The sequence below is a fragment of the Neovison vison genome, chromosome 5, assembly GCF_020171115.1.
Source record: "Neovison vison isolate M4711 chromosome 5, ASM_NN_V1, whole genome shotgun sequence".
In the NCBI taxonomy this organism is placed as follows: domain Eukaryota; kingdom Metazoa; phylum Chordata; class Mammalia; order Carnivora; family Mustelidae; genus Neogale; species Neogale vison.
In genome coordinates this window covers 64,926,390-64,947,710 of record NC_058095.1, presented here as the reverse complement: position 1 = coordinate 64,947,710, position 21,321 = coordinate 64,926,390, and the positions used below count along the sequence as shown (strand labels likewise).

Genomic DNA, 21,321 nt, shown 5'->3' with positions numbered 1-21,321 from the left:
GGGAGTGCACAGGACTTAAAAGTCATGGGAATGGATGAGAACACCCAGGAAGAAGGTGTCTCCATAAGAGGAGCTCCCACAACTCAACCCTGAGGACAGCCAGCATTTAGAAGGTGTGCAGTCAAAGAGGATAAGGCCACAGAGTAGCTCAGGGAAGGTTGTGAGCACAAGGAAGGTGTCTTCAGCACTCACTGGGAACGGTGCTCGTGCCAATGTAATAGTTCTTGCTTCACTTGGAAATACCAGTGACTGTGATAAGCACAGATTTGGTAGAGCTGTCGGTAGGTGGAAGACAGATCAGAAGAACAAAAAATTTTCATCATCAGTAGGATAGATAAATGAGTTATATTATATTCAAAGTAGAAAAGGCTAGATAGGTGTGAAAATAGTGAATTATAGCTCAGTAATCAAAATGGATGAATCTCAGAAACAAGGCAGACAAAATGAATCAATTATGATTCCCGATATGCACCAATCAAAACAAGTAAAACAAAATAGGATAGTGCTGAGGGAGGGGCACCTGGCTGACTCAGCCAGTAGAGCCCATAGCTCCTGATCTCAGGGTCCTGAGTTCCAGCCCCATGCTGGCTGTGGAGCCTACTTTAAAAAAGTGGTGGCGGAAACCTGGGTGTCTCAGTTGGTTAAGCATCTGACTCTTGATTTTGACTCAGGTCAGAATCTCAGACTCCTGAGTTCGAGCTCCACATCAGGCTCTGCACTCAGCCTGGAGTCTGCATGAGAGTCTCTCTCTCCCTCCTTCCGCCCCTCCCTGCTCAAGTTCTCTCTTTCTCACTCAGGGAAAAAAAAAAAAGGAAAGTACTGAGAGACACTTGCTAGACAAAAGTATACAGGAAAGCATGGGAATGTGTAACACAAAATCTGGGACACTAGTTAACTAGTTAACCCTAGTTAACTTGGAGATGGGATTGTGGAAGGAGGACAAAGGGATTTCTAGGGTTTGGGTTATTTTCTTTCCTCAATGGGCAGTAAACACACACGTACCTTTTGTTTCATGCCTTAAAATGTACACATTTTGGATGTATGCCTCCTTTAGCAATGAAAATATAAAGAGATCAAATATTTTGGGCAAAAAAGTGTAAATGAGACATGATGAAGTCAGAAAGCAGGCACAGACCGCACCTCAGAAACATGTAACTGTGAAGAGGTGCAGAGAGCCAGAGCTGGAGGGAGATGCACCATCAGTGGTGTCCCCCAAAGACAGGGGAATCAAACACATGTGTGTCTGCTCAGAGTATAGCCACAGAGGGAGGGAGAGTGGATCATTGCAGGAGAGGGCCTCGGGTGCCCCAGAGGAGAGGCATCTCGGGCACTGGCCACTCTTACACACAGAGGAGCAAGAGACACTGGTGAGGATGAAGCAGGTTGTAGGCTGAGAGGGAGAACAGGCCAGTGTTTGTATATGATGGCCCCCATTCTCTCAACGCAAAATGAGAGAGGTCATCAGCCAAGAGGAAGAGGAAGGGATGGGGAGGGATGAAGAGAAGGTGTGAGACAGTTCACTCTAATGAAACAGCCAGCCTACTAGAAAGCTGGGCTGTGCTGAGAGCTTGCTCACCCTTTGTGACTCAAGCCCAAATCGAAGGGCTTAGTCCAGCGGGGTGGGCAGGAATGTAGAGCAGGTAGAATATGGCAGAATCCTTCCAGACTTGGGGCCTTGCAGCGCTGTCCACAGCACATTCCTCTGCCGCCGAGATAGTGGTTCATCTGTTCTGCCAAACTAGGCAGCCACTGGCCACTGGTGGCTGGGGAGTACTTGAAATGTAGTGAGGCCAAGGAAATGAATCTGCAGTTTTCTTTGTTTGTTTTTGTTTTGTTTTAAAGATTTTATTTATTTAATTGACAGACAGAGATCACATAGTGGTCAGAGAGGCAGGCAGAGAAAGTGGGGAAGCAGGTTCCCTGCTGAGCAGAGAGCCTGATGTGGGGCCCGATCCCAGGACCCTGGAATCATGACCTGAGCCAAAGGCAGCAGCTTAACCCATGGAGCCACCCAGGCGCCCCTGAATCTCTAGTTTTATCTCACTCTAACTGACTTAAATCCAAGTAGCCACTTGTATTCAGCAAAGTTTCATGACACAAAATCCTACACATAGCAGATGTGTTTCTATAGACTAGCAATGAAAATCCACGAAGGGAATGAAGAACACCAATCCACTTATGATAGCATAAAAAGACCTACGAACAAACTTTCAGTGGAGGGTTTGTTTGCTGCAAAGGATACTGCTGAAGGAAACTCAAGAAGATGTAAGAGAATGGAAAGACAGCCTGTGCCCGTGGATTCTTTTGTTTGTTTGTTTACTTGCTTTAAAGATTTTATTTATTTATTTGACAGACAGAGATTACAAGTAGGCAGAGAGGCAGGTGGGAGGTGGGGGGAAGCAGGCTCCCTACTGAGCAGAGAGCCTGATGCAGGGCTCAGTCCCAGGACCCTAGGATCATGGCCTGAGCAGAAGCTCAGAGGCTTTAACCCACTGAGCCACACAGCTCATGGATTGTTAAGAGGACAACTGCCCAAAGCAATCTACAGATTCAATGCAAGCTCTAATAAGTCCCAGAGTGGTTTCTTCCAGCAACAGAAAAACTCACTATGGCCGGCGGCTACTGTATCAGCTCAGCTTATAAAAGCTGTGAGGAAATTTTTTGCGGAGACCTAGAGGGAAGGTGGGGGACAAGAAGGAGAGACGTGGACATGAAGCTGCAGTATGGCATGTACCCAGCTGAGCCCAGTCACCCAGGACCTCTGACTGGGTTCTGGGTCCTGCACCCAGGTGAACACTTTGCACAGTGTCTGGCACATCGTAGGGACCAAGCAGCCGTGTGGTGAGCGAAGGGTGCAACGATGAGTAAGACGATACAGAACGGAAGAGTAGACTCGGTGGTTGTCCTTGGCAAGTCGCTTCAAGCAAACTGAGACTAATAATTTCTGGGTCTCAGGAGCAGTTAAGAGCATGTCTAGAACAGGAAAGGCCACTGGCCCATGACTTCAGACAAATTACCTAGTACTTAACAGTAGCAGTCCATTGTGTTACTAAAGAACTCCTTCCCAGCACGTTTGCATTGACTGTGTCAGATGCTTGCTGTAACAAACTTAGCAGAACCTGGCACATAATATATGCTCAAGAAAATATTGCTCACTATCAAGAAGAGTAAAATGAGATCAAGGATACGGCCATGGTGTTTTTTGTTTTGTTTTGTTTTGTTTTTTACAAGTGCTAGTGTACCATAACTGAATGCCAGCAAAACCAAAAGTAGGTTTGGACCTGGGCTTGGTGTGACTGTAGACTAGCTTTGCACACTCAAACTGAGCTCACCTGAACACCATACTCTTTGAGGAGATTGCGGGTACATGTTGGCATTTCCACGGCTAAGGTCCACCTCCATATGCAAAGTTCCTGTGAATGACAGTAGATGGAGCAGAATGAGAAGGTTCCTGAAGACTGTTGATAAACCCGACACCTCTCATGGTAGCCATGTAACTTTGGCTCAGGAACATGGCACCATGAGCTAAACCCCAGAAAGAGAACCCCCAATGAGGGGCCGTGGGATCCAGTCCTTCCCTGAGAGCATCACATCACCACATGAACTGCTCACCAGGACCCACTTGACAGGCCAGCCAGCCCACTGAGGCCGCCTCCACGTGCCCCATATCTGGATTTCAGCATCAGAGATGGTTCCCAGATATTTGGCAACCCAGGTGATGGCTATGGCCCCGATGCCATTGCCTTCTGGGCAGCTGTCAATATTGTGTGCACAGGAATGGTGCAAAACAGGACCAGGGAACACCCAATTGTGGAGGTCTGCCTTGCTCCCCAGAAGGACTCGCTTCAAAAGCTATGGAGGAAACAAATGTGGTCCATCCATACAACAGACTGCAATGCAGCCATACAGAGGAAGGAAGCATAGACCCCTGCTGTATCAGGGGTGGACCCCCCAGAACATCACATGAAGTAGAGAAGTCTGACACAAAGACCACACATTGTTCAAGCTCATTGATTGAAGTTTCCAGAATTAGAAAATCCAAAGGGATGGACTAGCATGTCAGTGGCTGTCAGGGGGAATGGGAGGGATGACTGAGGGCTTTAGGTTTTCCTTGTGGGGTTTTGGAACTAGGGGCACCCAGCAGGCTCAGCTGGTGGAGCATGTGACTCCTGACCTCGGGTTTGTGGGTTCCAGCCCTACGTTGGGCATAGAGATGACTTTAAAACAGCAGTTGGAACCGGATACTAGCGGCGATGGCACAACATTATAAACACGCTCAATGCCACTGAATCGCAGGCTTCACAACGGCCTATTTTACCTTATGTGAATTTTACCTAATTTTAAAAAATAATAAAACTAACTCAGCATTATGCAAACATGCTGTTTGTTCTCTTCATGAAGTCAACTGTCATCCACTATTGAACGCTGATTCTGTGCCAGGCACGAAGGACGGAAATAAGAAAAAAAGATGCCTAGGACAATACCCCAGCTCTCAGGAAAACAAGCGCCCTCCCACCTAAGTGGGAATGAAAATAAGCACAGTCTTTCTAGACAGCAACTTAGCTGCATCTGTCAAAATTTTAAATGCACACACCCTAGGATTCAACAATTGCTCTTCTACAGCTTTCTTCCCAGAAAAAGAATAGCAAAATTAAACAGAGATAAATATAAAAATAATGTTCATCATGCACTGCTTTAATGGCAAAAAAATCTCAAAAATACAAATATCCACGGATGTGGGAACTGTTAAAAAACATTATGACATAACCATATAATGAAAAACTAGGCTACTTGCAAAAAGATTGAGGCAGGGGCACTTGGGTGGCTCAGTTGGTTAAGGGGCTGCCTGCAGCTCAGGTCCTGGGATCAAGTCCTGTATCAGGCTCCCTGCTCAGTGGAGAGCGTGCTTTTTCCTCTCCCTCTGCCTGTCACTCTGAAAACTTATGCTCTCTCTCTCCCTTTTTCTGAAAAATAACTAAAAAAAAAAAAAAAAAGAATGAGGCCGATGTGGGAAGGTGACCAAAATTTTGTGAAAAAAGCAAGTTGCTGAACAGTGTAGTTAGCTTCATCCTGCATGAGGGAGAGAGAGTGCACACATTTCTGTGCATGGAAGAGTCTAAAGGAACAGATTCTAAACTAAACAAGGGTGACTCTGGAGATGGGTCTGGGTAAGGAAGGACTCAATTTTCCTTCCCTCATTCACTACTATACTATGTCACTGGCAAGACTGTAGAACCCTAAGAAGCAGGAAAAACCTTGTCACATGCAGAATTAAATGAGATACTTAAATATCTAAGTGAGCCAGAGGAACACAACAGAAGCAAGGATGTGAGTGATGTGAGTGAGCAGCAGCACGGGGGTCAGGGGAGCAAAGGCTGGTGGTAGGACTCTTGATCCAGGACCACGGGCTGGTAGTTTCCCATTGTTCTTCATTACAGAGCTCTTGTTACAGGAAATACCAGCAGGCCTTGTAGGTCATTCCACGGCCCCAACTGGCTGGGACCAAGTCTGTGTCCCAGCTGAGGACCTGGCTGGTTCTCTGTCACCGGAGAAGGCTTCATCCCCCTGGGAACTAGCCCCCAAAATCATTTGAGAGAAGGCAGTCCTAACATTGCTGTGAATGACACCATGATGTCCTTAGTGGGGAAAAGCATCTTATCCCTGTGGCTTTCCAGAATTAAAACAGAGAGCCAGTGATGTCACCTGGGCCTGTTCTGTAAACATATTGGTGGGAAGAGAATCTGTTTATTTTGCTTAGGAATGGGTGATGTTTAAAAGAATTTAACATATCAGAGCCTCTGATGGATTGAATTTGTGACTCTAATTTAAAGCCCGTCATTGATTCAGACTTGTAATTTTACACTCAAATCACACTGGTTTATAAACAGTATTAGATTATTTAAGAGAACTTAAGATTTGCCATAGTTATGTCTAATTTATTAGATTTACATTAATTCTCTAAGTATGGGTAAAGGGTTTATTTTTTAATCAGACTACTAAAGAACTTAGAGATAAAACCAAATATATTCAATTTCTAAGTGCAGTTTAAAAATTTTTAAAAGGAATTAGTAATCAAATCTGTGATTTGGGCCAAACATTAATCAAAACCTCCTTAAAGGCAATTATAAAAATCTGCTAGATTTATAAAAGGAATACGATTTATAAGTTGAATTAAAAAAACTTAAGGGAAAACTATGGTTCTTAGTTTATAACTTTAATAAAGTGAATATTAATTCTAAAACCAACTGATTTTTTTCTGGGTCCCAAATTCATCATTTACTATATCATAAAACTCGCATTGACATATTGAATCATTAACCAAAGATTCACTTTACTTTGCAATTAAAAAGAAAAAAAAATCACTGCCAGAGTCACCCCTAGTCTAGTCGGGGAGACAGCTTTATAGGCAAGAGAAAAATCAAATCGGGGCGCCTGGGTGGCTCAGTCAGTTAAGCCTTCAGCTCGGGTAGTGACCCCAGTGTCCTGAGATTGAGCCCCACATCAGGCTCCCTGCTCAGCAGGGAGTCTGTTTCCGCCTCTCTCTTTCTGCCTTCCTCTCTGCCTACCTGTGCTCTCTACTTTGTCAAATAAGTAAATAAAATCTTAGAAAAAAGCAAAGCAAAGAAAAAAAAAACACAAAGAATAAAGCCTTTTTAGGGAGCCAGCTGCGCCTGGGGAAGGGAGCTACCAGCAACAGTTTCAGAGAAGAGACACATGTGAGGCACCCACCCTTCCTCCTGTGGACTCTATCACAGGATAGAACAACTTTTCTTCATGTGTAAGTCAGATATTCCACTACTTGCAGCTGGAAGCATGTGACAGCCACAGGTGACAGCCAGGCACACAGAAGGGGAATTCCACTTTCTGGGGGACAAGTTCCCATGACTAGGATGCAAAATGCGTTTTTCCCTCTATCTCAGGCTGCATCGGCAAGAGGCAGCCTCTGAAGGGTGTTCAGCAGGGGAGTAACAGAAACAGATTTTGCTTTTGTGAAAAGATCAGACTCAAAATGCTGTGGAAAACAACCACACGATGCTGCACGCTGATGTCCATGGATCTGTATTTAGGACAATAGCAAATGTTTTGGAAGGAAACACACCAAATTTACTACCTCCAGGAAGAGGGCAAAGATTGGAGATGGTGGTCAAAGGAGACCTTAGCTTTCAATTAAAAGATTATTAAAAATCAACAGATGAGTAGATAAGCAGAATCAGTATATCCATGTGATAGAATCTTGAAAACAAAGGAAGCACTGACTGATGCCACAGCACGGGAGAACTCTGAAAACATTATGCTGAGAGAAAAACAAGACATAAAAAGCCACATATGATTCACGGACATAAAATGATGACAGGCAAACCTATAGAGAAAGAAAGTTGATGAGGGGCACAGAGGAAGGAGAATGGGGAGCTCACTGTCATAGAGTTTCTGTTTGGGGTGATGAAAATGTTCCGGAAATAGTGCCGATTGTCACACAGCATTGTGAATGTAATTAATGCCACCAAATTAGACATTTAAAAATCATAATTTGGGGCGCCTGGGTGACTTAGTGGGTTAAAGCCTCTGCCTCCAGCAGATAATAAAATCTTTAAATTAAAAAAATATATATTTTTACAATGGGGCACCTGGGTGTCTCAGTTGGTACAGCCTCTGGCTCTTGGTTTCAGTGCAGGTCATGATCTGAGGGTCCTGGGATCAAGCCCCATGTTGGGTTCCGCACTCAGCGAGGAGTCTGCTTGAGGATTCTGCCTCCCTCTCCCTCTGCCCTCCCCCCACTCACACTCTCTTGGTCTTAAATAAATGATAAATAAATCTTTTCTAAAAATACGAAGATGGCCAATGTCATGTTATGTGTATTCTAAATCACCATCCTGGAGGTTGGGTTGCAGAGTGAAGCTGCAGAGGAGGAGGCTGGCCAGGTGGGAGTGGGAGGGCAGGGCCAGCAGAGTGGGCTTTAGAAGGCCTCTGGGAGGTGATGTAACAGGGCTTGGGGACATTTTAGCAGGAGATATCCACGGGACATCCAGGTAGAATGTTCTCCAGCAGCTTCCTCATCCATGAAAAGAGGAATTATGAGGTGGTTAGGGAGATGAAGATGGTGTGGTTACCACCCCAGGTCTGCTCCCTCCTGGCTGGAGAAAAGGACCAACTGTATCCTCCTCACCATCTTGGGCCAGAGGAAGCAGAGTCTGAGAAGGCAGATGAAAACCAAGGGGACGTGGTATCAGAGAAGCCAAGGAAATGACAAGTGTCAAATGCCATTGAGACATCTAGTAAGATGAGGACCAGGATTAAGTAACAGGGCCCTAGGACATCACCAGTCACCGGGGGGACCTGTATCTTAGAACATTCAACCTAACTTTCCAGAATACCCAAGAGCTTTAAACAACTTCTTACTACTCATCCCCAACTGGACTCATCCACCCCTATGTCACCACCCCTACAACTCAACCAGGGCCTTACAATCTTATGAATTAATCTAGCACTGCACTCTGCCTCTAGGACCAGGAATGAAGAAAGAAAACACACATGAACATCTATCATGGGCCATGTACTGTTTGCTACTGGTCTTCATGACAGTCCCGTAAGGTAAGTGCAGTGTGTTGAGGGCCTCCTCAGAAGTCAGGTCCACCCAGAGCCTCAGGATGTGAGCATATAATGCTCACAGGGTCCTTGAGACGTATTAGTTCAGATGAGGGTGGATTAGGATGGATCCTAAAACCAAGGACTGCTGAACTGATAGAAGGGCACACACAAAGAGACACACAGAGGACAACGCCATGTGAAGACAGCAGCAGAGACTAGAGTGATTAGTCTACCAGCCAAGGAACATCAAGGGCTGCCAGCCACCGCCAGCAGCTGGGAGAGAGGCCTGGAGCAGGTTCTCCCTCAGAGCCCCAGAAGGAACCACTCTTTAGGGCACCCTAATTTCAGACTTCCAGCCTCGTGAACTGTGAGGGAATAACTTTCTGTTATTTTAAGCCCCTCAGCATGTGGTAAATTTTTTAAAGATATTAATTATTTATTTGATGGACAGAGATCACACAAGTAAGCAGAGAAGCAGGCAGAGAGAGAGAGAGAGAGAGAAAAGCAGGATTCCTGCTGAGCAGAAAGACAGATGCAGGGCTAGATCTCAGGACTCTGGGGTCAGGACCTGAACCAAAGGCAGAGGCTTTAACCTGCTCAGCCCTTCAGGCACGTCAGGGTGTGGTAATTTCTTAGAGCAGCCCAAGGAAACTAAAACAGTGGGTATGATTAGCCTCTTTTTTTTTTTTTTTTTTTTTTTTTTTTGTAGATGGGGAAAATGACTTCACTTCTCTGGGCCTCCAAGCTGGGTTAGAGTTAACCTCCCTCATCTACTCTGGGACATCGCCAAACCAACCTTCTTGGCCTAAAGGGCCAAGAATTGTAATGGGGGAAATTCATGAAGGTAATGTCACCCCAGGCTGCTTCACCCTCACCCGGCATCCCACCGCTGGCTTCTGCATGCCCAGACCAGCATTTCTCATTTGTTGCAGATATGCTACACAGAGCAGGGAAAAAGAGGCTTGCACCACACCTACCCTGTGAAGGAGTCCCATGTGATTATCAGGCAGTCGGGCCCTTTGTCGGCAGTGGCAATCCACCGTCTGTCTTCCCTGATGCAGAGGCAGGAGATCACATTAGCATGGCCCTGCAGAAATGCAGAGAAAATGCTCTGAAACATTCAGGATGGCCAGAGAGGCTGGAGCCCCACAGAGAGAACTAAGCTTCCCTTCCTGGTTCATCAGGCTGAAAATCCCACTCCTATGGCCTTTCCCTGGCATTTCTCCATAATCAGTGGTTTTCCGATTTTCTTTCCCTCAAAACCCCTGAAGGGTAAGCCACACTCTCCACAAGGACAAGGGCTCCCTACAAATCTAGGCATGTGCCCAACTGTGAACCCAGGTGGGGAATAAATGTTGGGGTTCTGCCCCACCTCCAGCCCCCTTGAAGCCCTGCTGGCTTCCTCTCCCTTAAACAGTGTCCATCCAGGTCACTGAGCAGATCTGGAGTAAAAGCCTCTCTGCTGGTCTCCCTGCTTTCATTCCCATCCCCTCACAATCCTTTCCCAGTAACTCAGGAACCTTCTGGAAACAAGATGCTAGTGCTGCCTGCCAGGAAATAGCCCATTTCCTCCCTCCTTCCTCTTCCCTTGCTCATTCCGTGTCAGTCATACCAGCCTTCTTTCTGGACCCCATGGGCAGGCCTGCAAACCTGGAGCTCCCTGGGTCTGGACTGCTCCTCCCCAAACTGCCCATGGTTGGTTCTCCTCAGTCAGTCAGATCTCGGCACAAAGGGCATGTTTGCCAGCACAACCAACTGGAGGGCCATCTCTCACTCCTCATCTCTCTCCTGCAGCAGTCCACATTTCCTTTGGAGTGTTTGTTGTAATTTGTAATTGGGTATTTATGAGACTATAAGCTCCATGTTTTGTTCATGACTACAGGCCCAGAATCTGAAACAAAGAGGTTCTGATAAATAACTATGGAATAAATGAATGAAGGAATGAATGGATGGATGGATGGATAATCAAGGCCACTCCCAGCCACATGACTCTGCAGGAGGCTGGACAGCTGCCTGACATGGTCCCTACTTCTCAGTCCCTCTGCCTGCTGCTCCTTCCTCGCTCTGCAGACACAAACTCCCCCCCTCCCTCCCATCAGCACTGGGCTCAGTGCTGCACATTCAACTAAGCTCCAAGAAGGGCTGCTTGTGGGCTTGTGTGTTTCCAACACCTAGAGAGAAAATTCTGCACCTACATGGCATGGATCCCTGAGTATGGACTAGACTTTTGGGAAGCCCTCTGTGATGTTTTTGACCTAGGCATTGACTTAAGGAGGGTCCTTATTAAAATATATGTCTGGGGACTCTTGGGCAGCTCAGTCAGTTAAGCGTCTGCCTTCAGCTAAGTCTTTGATCTCAGGATCCTGGGATCGAGCCCTAGGTCAGGCTCCCCGCTGAGCAGGGGAGTCTGTTTCTCCCTATTGCTCTCTCTTGCTTGCTCTCTTAAATTAATTAATTAATTAATTAAATACATCTTAAAAAGCAACAACAAAAACTTGCATACCTGAAGATGATGCTGAGTATTCTTGAAGACATCGTAGATGAACGCAGTGTCAGCACAGAGGTTCGGAAGAACTCGCTGGTTTTCATCTTGAATGTAGTAAACAGGAAGAGAACTGTTCCATCCGAAAGACCAAGTCATGGTCTGGAAGACAAAAGGCAAGACCCTGAGTGTACGGAGCCCAGAACTGTGATGCCAGGCACCCCTGGCGCAGTCTCTGGAGGGGAAGGATTTCACATCATCAGTTCAAAGTGAGGGAAATCCTTTCAAGAACATCCTCAGTGGCATGCTAGGGTGCGGAGGACCCTCAAATCCATGACGCTGAGTGAAAGGGGCCACACACAGTGCAGGGTCAGTCCGACCCATAGATATGGAAAGGAGCTCAGTGGTGCTGGGGGCCTGGGGAAGGTGGTTGGGGAGTGATGGCTAGGGGATATGGATTTCTTTTGTGGGGGATGAAAATGTTCTGGAATTAGACAGTGGTGACAGCTGCACAACCTTGTGAACATGCTAAAAAGCAATGGATGGTATGCTTTAAAGGGGTCAATTTTATGACGATGTGAAGAAATTGGAACCACTGGGCACTCGTGATAGGAATGTGAAATCATGCAGCTGCTTTGGAAAGCCCCAGGGAGAGCTCTCCAAACACTGAAAGCAGAATTAGCATATTATGCAGCAATGACACTTCCGGTTACCTACCTCAAAGAACTGGAAGCAGGCTCTCAAGGAGACATTCACATGCCCATGTTTAGAGCAGCATACTTCACAGAAAACAGAAGGTAAAGGGAAGCCAAGTGTCCTATGACAGATGAAGGGATGAACAACATGTGAGTGTTGCTCAGGCTTCCACAGGAAGGAGACCCGATGCTCTATGACATGGATGGGCCTTGGGGACATCATGGAAGTGAAATCCACCAGTCACAGAAAGACAAATATGGTAGGATTCCACGGACATGGTCCCAAGAAGAATCAGTTCCGTAGAGACAGAGAGTGGAATGGTGGTTGCCAGGAGCAGGGCTGGGAAACGGGGAGTTCTTCAATGGGTAGGGAGTTTCCTTTTCAGGAGATGAGTTCCAGGTGTTGGTTGCACCACAGTGTGAATGTACCTACTACGATGCTGTACACTTCAAAATGGAGAAGATGGTAAATTTTAGGGGTGCCTGGTGGCACAATTGGATCAGCAACTGACTCTTGGCTTTGGCTCAGGTCGTGATCCCAGGGTTGTGGCATCCATCCCCACATCGGGCTCCATGAATAGTCTGCTTAAGACTCTTCTCTGCCCTTCCCCAATCCCCCTCTCTTTCAAATAAATAAATAAATAAATATTTAAAAGAAAGATGAGGGGCACCTGGGTGGCTCAGTCATTGGGTGTCTGCCTTCAGCTCAGGTCATGACCCCAGGATCCTGGGATTGAACCCCCTGCCAGGCTCCCTTCTCCTTGGGAAGCCTGCTTCTCCCTCTCCCACTCCCCTTGCTTGTGTTTCCTCTCTCTCTGCCTCTCTCTCTGTCAAATATATAAATGAAATCTTTATTTTTGAAGATGCTAAATTTTACCTTATGTGTATTTTACCACAATTGTAAATTTTAGAAAGGTAAATTTAATGGTATATGAATTATACCTTGCTTTAAAAAGAACAGAAAGTCAACAGTAAACAGAAAGAACGTCCTATCCTCCTAATCCCCAGAACCTAGGCTGCTCAATACCTGACACATAGTGAGCACTTAAAATTGTGAAATTCAATTTACTTCATGAAAATAGATGGAAGGGGGAAGTCACAGTACAGTCACTGAGGAACTTCATAAGAAAGGCAATTATTCAGCTGGGAATATTTGTATTTGGTCCTCATATACCATTTCCCCTGGAAGAATAAAGCACAAAAAGACAAAATTCCCTAAGCATGATTAAAAATTCCATATTCCCAGGAATAAATCCAAGATAAAAATTTTCTGAAATGAAAAATTTGACGTATTATAAATCTATTACTTTTAACTCAATAGTAGTTTACTTAAGCATATTTTTGTGTGCAAAGTCTCTTATAAAAATCACACAAGTGATTAAAACAGTTTATAAAAGCTGTGGATTCATACAAAAGAGTATTATTCAGAAATAAAAAGTAATTAACTAGCAAGCCAGGAAAAGACATGGAGAAATCTTAAATACATTTTGCTAAGTGAAAGGAGCCAACCTTAGGAGACTTCACAGTGGGGACACCTGGGTAGCTCAGTTGGTTAAGTGTCTCCCTTTGGCTCAGGTCACGTTCTCAGAGTCCTAGGATGGAGCCTTGCATTGGGCCCCCTGCTCAGCCAGGAGTCTGCTTCTCTCTCTCTCTCTCTCTCTCTCTGCCCCTTCCCCGACACGTGTTTTCTCTTTCTCTCTCTCTCTCTGACAAATAAATAAATAAAATCTTTTTAAAAAGGACTTCATGTTGTATGATTCCAACTACATGATATTCTGGAAAAGCAAAACTATGAAGACGGGGGGGGGGGAGAAAATGATGGCCGGGGAGGGAGGGGGTGAAGGCAGGGATGGAGAGTGGGGCACGAGGGATGTGAAGGCAGTGACACAAGTCTGTAGGACACTACAATGGTGGATACACCTCATCATACCTTAGTCAATGCCCAGAGAATGTCACACCCCCAATTGTGAACCCTAAAGAAAAATATGGACGTTAGTTAATAATAACAGTCAACATGGGCTCATCACCTCTAACAAATGTCTCCCACTAATAAAGATATTAACAAAAGGGGAACCTGGTGGGGGGCACAAGGGAGTATATGGGAACCCTGTACTTTTCATTTCGTTTGCTATCAATCTAAATTGCTCCAAAAAATAGACTTTAGGGGCATGTGGCTGGCTCAGTCAGTAAAGCCTATGCCTCTTGATCTCAGAGTGTTCCAGCCCTTCACTGGGTGTAGAGATGACTTAAAATAAAAGCATTCCATTTAAAAAATTAACCGAGGCCAATTAATTGAATGTGGTAGCTTCTAAAGTGATGGCTAAGTGATTAGTTAGCAACTGACTCACTCAGTATTAACGGGACCTCCTTCCTCCAGCAGTGCTCACACTCACTGAAAGCACGCACTATCAGCTGATGCTGGGCACTAGTGCTACTGTTCATGGTGAATGGTCATGGAGTAGCTGGCTCTTACAGCAACCTTCCAAACGTGAACATAAAACGCTATGGTCCAAAGCAGATTTCACTGCACTTGACAATCATCAAAGAGTCCTTCTCATAAATGCAAGACACCTTGTTTTCTCGGTGGAAGTCAGTATCCAGGGTTATGCCTACTTACCAGGAGCACTCTGAATTACTCCAGGCCTCTGGTGTAAGGCAGGGGACCCCAAAGGAAAAGGGGGATACTTCAGGCAGAGAGAGGCAGGAACACTCTTGTTGAATGAAGCCCCTTTGGTGAGAACAAATCAGAAGTAATGAAAACGGCCATCCATAACAGGGCACCAGTTGAATTTAAAATGAGGAAGTGGTTCTACACGCCCTGATACAGAAAACCCTCCGAGACATACTAAGTGGTCATGCAGAAGATCTTACTGGTAAAGAAAACAAAACCTAGCGTGTGTGGTTTGTGTGCGCACACACATGTCCATAGATCCCCAGGAAAAGGTCTGTAAAGATATACAGTTATACAAAACTGGAATGACAGTCACTTTCAGGAAATGGATTTGGCATGGTCTGTACGAGAAGTGGAATCTGCCGGATTTTTTTTTATTTTAACTTATTTATTTTTAGAGGGGGGAGGGCCAGAGGGAGAGAGGCAGAGAGAATCCCAAGCAGGCCTTATGCCCAGTGCAGAGCCCCATGCGGGGTTTGAGCTCACAACCCTGAGATCACAATCACAACCCCAACTGAAATCAAAACTCAGACACTTAACCAACTGAGCCACCCTGGTGCCTCTGTTTTAATTTTTTTTTAAAAAAGCACATATTATTTTTAACAGGAAGAAAAAAAGGGGGAGCACCTGGGTGGCTCAGTGGGCTAAGCCTGCCCTGATGCCAGGGTCCTAGAGCCCCACACCAGGCTCTCCGCTCAGCAGGGAGCCTGCTTCCCCCTCTCTCCCTGCCTGCCACTTTGCTTACTTGTGATCTCTTTCTCTGTGTCAAATAAATAAAATAAAATAAAGAGAGATAGAGAGAGAGAAAAAAAACCAATACAGGAAGGGGAACAGAAGGAAGGTGTCCTCAAGGAGCTAAACAAATTTGTGGAGGGAGGTGGTCTAGAAGAGTTGAGTTCTGCAGTGAGCCCAAGGCTATGAGGGGACCCAAACCCCTGGCATGCAGGACACTTGCTCTCATTAGCGATATCCCCGGATGTCGTGCTAGCTGGCTAAACAAGCCAAAAGTCTTCACGGTCTCTGAAACTTGTTCTATCTTTCAGACTGGACAAGCCCAAGTTTTGACCTTGAACGCCACTGCTCAAAGTAAACCCAGTCTACAGAAACGAGACTGTCATTTGTCTGCATCTCCCACTAGGTATTTGCCATCATCCTCATCATCACTACCATCCTTGCCGCCACCACCACTATCATCATCCAGATGTGAACACCCGTCCAGTGCTCACTGTGTGTCAGGAACTACATTAAACACTTTATGTGCATCTGATCACTTACAAATCTTCCAAAGGCAGAATCTACAGGGAAAAATAGAGGTGAATCCTAGGAAGCAATTTTCAGTGGCACATGCAGGAGGAAGGGAAAAACTCTCCTCCTCTTATTCTCTTGGTAAATGGTGATATTTGTGCGGCAAAGGCAGATGCCAGTCGACACCCTAGTGCCTTTCTCAGTGCCTTTCACTTTTTCCATACCTTTTGCTTTCTGGTCCATCTCCGAATGCGCAGTTTTAGGAGCCCGTAATGGTTTTAGGAGCTTGTGGAGAAGCATCAAGCCATCTAAAGCAGAAGAGGTGAGGAGAGGAGGGAAAGGGGAAAGAAATGGAGGAGCAGGAGGAGGAAGTGAGAAAGAAGGGGAATGGGGAGGAGAGGGAGAGATTGTCCTTGAGTCTCCCACAAGAAAGGGCACCCTATGTAACAGAAAAACCAGGTCCGGAATTTCCTGCCTGGGGAGCAACACTGTCGGACCCAGATGTCAGGCCCAGAGGCAGCACTTCTGTCACACATGTCCCTCCAGAGCGCTGAACTGAACTTTAAAACATACGAGTCTATTACTAGTTCAAAAGGATATTTTGGGTGGTATTTTTTCTTCCATATGCATAAAATCCCCTTATTTCACAATGCTTTTAAAGCACTAGAGGACACTAAAAACCATGTTACACTCCCTTATCAAAGGATACACGTTGGCGCGGTCATCCCTTCAAAACAATATGTCCTCGCTGGTAGACACCAGTGATTTCTCCGGAATTTCTGCTTTGGACTGGAATTCTTCCTCTTGCCACTCACTTAAGTCTGATCATCTTCTTTTCCTCTCTCCTTTCCTATCCCAGTTCATCCTGAGGATCTGATCGATTTTCTCCCCAAGCCTGCTTGAGGGCTGTGTTTCAGGGAAACTAATCTCTGGTTCCTTGGAACCGCTTTGATCCAAATCAAGACATTTTCCTTTTGAGCTCAAGTCTCTTAAAGGCTCATTTGTTTCCAAATGCTCTGATTCTAATGCATCCTTTCACTCTCCAAGGGTTCTCTTAAAAAAGAAAGAAAAGAAGATTGTGATTCCAAATACAATGTATAGCTGCTTCATTCCCTCCTTTACTTTTCTTTCTGTTCCTACTCAGCCAGACTTAGTGTTCCTCTCACACTGGAACTATCAACTATTTCAAAAAGGTGCCTGGGGGGTGTCTGGGAGTTAAGTATTTGCCTTTGGCTCAGGTCATGATTCTGGGATCTAGGATGGAGCCCCACATTGGGTTGCCTCCTCAGTGGGGCGTCTGTTCTCCCTCTCCTGTTCTCTCCCTGCTTGTGCTCTCTCTCACTCTCTGTCAAATAAATAAATATTAACAAATAATAATAATTAAAAAAATAAAAAGGAGCCTGGGGCATTTTATACTTAAATAACATGAATCATGCATGTGCCAGGTTTATTCTTGACCTATGAGCAGAACCACATGGCAAAACCATTCTTCTAAGTGGCCCTGGTCATCTCCAAGGATGGGCGAGCCACAGTCACCCTTCTCCTTGGACCACAGCTGAGTTCTCCTTCGCAGGGAGAGCCTATATTATTATAATCACGCTGACTGTGTTCTAAGACAATTGCATTCCAAATAACCCCTAGGAACTCTTTCTGTCAGCTCCCCTGCACACCTTCTCCAGGAGGCCTTCCCTGACCATCCTGCACTAAGTGTCCTTGATTTTTGTTTTTTAAATATCTCCCATGCATCTCTCAATCACTGCACTTAGGATATTGTTTTATGGTGCTCAGGTATCAGTCAGCCTCCCTACACACCCTAGAGCTCCTTAAGAGAATGGACTGTGTCTTATTTGTATTATCCCCATAGCCTGGCAAATGGTGAGTATTCCATGATTCTGAATGAATGAATGAATGAATGAATGAAAGAATAGATGAATGACTTAAAATTACTACTTACTAGGGAAGTTCCTGACATGACTGACTGTGTAAGTATCTCCCCTGCACCTGACATTCTTTGTGGAGTTTCCTTTAGAGAAATATTGACCATAACCATCGGCAGTTCACTCTGCTTCCCATTTTAATTTCCTAGTACATGAACCTATCAATGAACTGTGCAATACCAGCTCTGGTTCCTTTCCACAGGAATAAAAAGAATTTCATACTTCTGGGAAAACCTATACCTAATCGGAAGCATATTGATGTCAGGGCCTCTCATCTTTCCAGGAACAATTTTAGAGCTCTGTAACTCACTTTGTATACATTCATATTCCCACAGGCAAGCGGAATGATAACCCAGGCATTTACAATAATTCTAATAATGTAAATAAGGACAGAAGCAGCGACTTAGTGGTTAAAAGCGTGGGCTTTGCAGTCGGCCTCTCCTAGCACTCAATCCTGGTTCCACCACTCACTTGCTCTGAGACCTTGGGCAAGTCGCTGTTCCCTCAGAGTGCCTATTTGCTCACAGGCAGGATAAAAGTGAGAACCCTAATTTCTGGGGTTGAGATGACCTATGTAAAACGTTCAGTCCAGCTGCCACAGAGGGCTTGAGAAAAGCAGCAATCGTTTACAGTTTAACAGCCTTCTAACATAGTCTCTCATTCATTTCTTTGGAAAAACTGGAGTTTGAGGCTCTGGGAGTTGAAATAACTTAATGGGCTCACACCGCTGGAAAGAGGCAGACCTCTCTAATGCTCAGTTCCTCCAGGTGGAAAAAGCACTCAAGGCCCAGGGCCTTGAGTAGGGGGCCTGCTCCAACTGCAAACTTTGCCAGCGCATCTTGATGTGGGGCCCAGGGGAGGGGAGGAAAGTGCAGGGGTCTGTGGGGGAGGGAAGGGGGACACAGAGGCACAGGTCCTTCCTCCAGCTTAGGTCTCTCTGAGGCTGACCTGGCCCCCAAGCTTCCCCAATCCCCTCCGGGGCACCAGGCCCTCCCACACCAGGACCCCCAACCCCGACTCACAGAGTGCACCCTCCAAGGGCCTCAAAGGCATGGCCCTCCTGCCACCTGGACCCCTCGGTCACCTCCCCAGCCTCCAGTGGCCCCTGCTTTCTCCTCCAAGCGCTCCCTACCTTGGTTGTCACCCAAGCCCCGCCCCATTTTAACCGCCACCAGGGCCAGCGCAGTAAAGCGGGAGGGCCGGCTGGTGGTCACGTGTCCAAGGCTTTGTCTCGCGCCGGTGGGCACGCCCCCTGGCGGTCAGCATGGGAGAGGCGCCACTGGGGCCCTTGTCCGGAAATTAGCCTTCCTCCCTCTCAACCACTGTCTTCAGCTCCCTCCCCCAACCGATTCCTAAGGCGCCAAGGCGTAAGAAGCGGCATTGGTGGCACCTGAATTCTGACTTTCTGAAGACTAGGTATGAGCTGTTTGGTAAAATCCTCCTTGCCAAAAGAAAACTAAATTTCCCCGCCTCCTGGCTACTCCGCGAAGTGACCCCCTTACTAGGGGTGCCGCCACCGCGGCGGTGCCTTCCCCCCAAGGTCCCGCCCTCATGGCCAAAGGACGGGTGCCTTTGCCCTCTTTCTGCTGCTGCAGGCGCGTGAAGTGCGGCAGAGTGAACTCTAGCAGGTCTGCAGGCTGGTGCCTCGCCTTGTCCACTGTGAAGCCCTGCAGCAGCTCCGTCAGTCCCGCGGGGATCTCCATGCACATCCCGCCTATCCGCCGGGGGGCGCCTGGGAGCTGCCCTCGCCTCCTCCCTGGACCGGTCTGCCGCCCTGCGGCCCCCAAGCGAGCGCGCTCAGAGGCCTCGGGAGGCGCTACTCGCTGCTAGCGCGGCTCTCTGGGCCCAGGTCTCCCCGCGGAGGCGCGCCTAAGCTCAGGCGCTCTGCTTCTCTGTCCGGCGGCGGCGGCTGCGGCTGAACAAGCCCTGCCTGTGGAGAAGGCAGTATCTCCGGCTCCTCCCGCTCCCCCTTCCCTCCCGCCGCTTCTCTCCCCACCCCTCCCACTCTCAGCTATTGTTCATTTTTGTTAAAGATTTGTTTGTTGGGGAGAAAGAGCACCCATGAGTGGGGGAGGCGGGAAGGGCGGGGCGAAGAGAGAGTCCTAGTGGACTCTGCACCAAGCCCAGAGCTTGCCTCAGGGCTCAACCGCAAGAGCCTGGGATCAGGACCTGAGCCAGAACCAAGAGTTGGGCACTTCACTGAGGGTACCGCCCAGGTGCCCCTCAGCTGCTTTTTAAAAAATTCTTGAGGGGCGCCTGCGTGGCTCAGTGGGTTAAAGCCTCTGCCTTCAGCTCAGGTCATGATCCTAGGGTCCTGGGATCGAGCCCCACATCTGGCTCTCTGCTCAGCGGGGAGCCTGCTCCTCTCCTCTCTCTGCCTGCCTTTCTGCCTACTTGTGATTTCTGTCAAATAAATAAATAAAATCTTAAAAAAATAAAAAAATTATTGAGCCTTGTTTTAAAATGGGCTTGAATGTGGTTGATCTCAATGAGTATTTCCTGCGTCCTTGGGTATTCTGCATTTGTTGGGCCTTGTGTTCCAGTGCCAAACAGGTCAAGCAGGTTGAATGGATTTTTAGGTCTATTTACTTGCCATTTTTCTATCTGCTTCTTCTATTAATTATTGACAGATGAGTGTTGAATTCTCCAAATTGAATTGTGGATTTGTCAATTTATTTTTTTCAGGATGTTTTTGCTTCTTGTATTTTGAAGCTCTCTAACCGGATGCAGACACCTTTATGATGGCCATGTCTTTATAAACTGACCCTTTGTTGTTATGAATTGTCATCTTTCTCTGTTCATTATGTTGGTTGTCTTTCTATTGGCTATTGTCAATACCTATTAAATTCAGCCTTTGATGATTAGTATGTTTACGGTATAGCCCTTTTCATAATTTTTCTTTTCACAAAATCTATATTATCCTCTGCATTCTATTTAAAGTTTATTTTTCTCTGACATATTTAGGTCTTTTATTTAAATAGAATATTAATAGTTAATTCTTAAGGTAATTTTTGAAATGTTTAAGTTGAAGTCTACTACCTTGCTAGTTGTATTTTATTTTTCCCATCTGTTCCATCCTCCCTTTTGAACTACCTTCCTTTAAATGAACTGAGTCACTTGTTGGATGCTATCTTCCTTCTATTATTGGCTGTCACACGGGCAGTGAGATATCAGTAGGTAATTCTAACTGTTTCTAAAATTGTTCTTCAACTTGTTGAGGGAATCTGTACAGTAACCTTTATTTTAGGGTTCATTGAGTCCCGCTACTAACTCGTGATCCTTACCGGCTCTCTACTGAATATTCTGACTTAGCCAAAATAACTCTTCCCTCTGGCTGGTTGGAACTCCAATGACCTCTAGCCTTGTATGAGTCTTGTCAACCATCTGGTTCAGTTGCCTTTACTCTTTGTTAGAACCTGGGGCATTTTATTAGACACACACTGCTTCCTATTGAGCAAGGACTCAAGAGGACTCCAGTGTGTATTTCCAAGAGCTTGTTTTCTACTTGACTTCCTTCTTTCTGAAACCCATGGCCTTTTCATCACTCCAGCTTTCCTGAATTCCAATCTCTCTTTCCTCACACCAGGGAGACTCCCATTTTTTCCTTGGAATCTCATCCCTACCCCCACCATCCAGAACTCCTCCAGATGAAAAGCTGAGTGAATCTGGGGCTCAGTTTTTGTTTGTTTGCTTGATTTCCTTTTC

At 46.2% G+C, this 21,321-nt stretch overlaps 1 protein-coding gene and 1 pseudogene across 1 annotated transcript in view; one reads left to right on the top strand and one right to left on the bottom strand.

The window, feature by feature from the left end:
• The window catches only part of LOC122907368, a 45,836-nt pseudogene extending 26,511 nt beyond the window's left edge, over nt 1–19,325 (bottom strand).
• Nucleotides 1–21,321, top strand: part of LOC122907367 (cytospin-B-like) — a 699,233-nt gene that overhangs the window by 373,316 nt on the left and 304,596 nt on the right.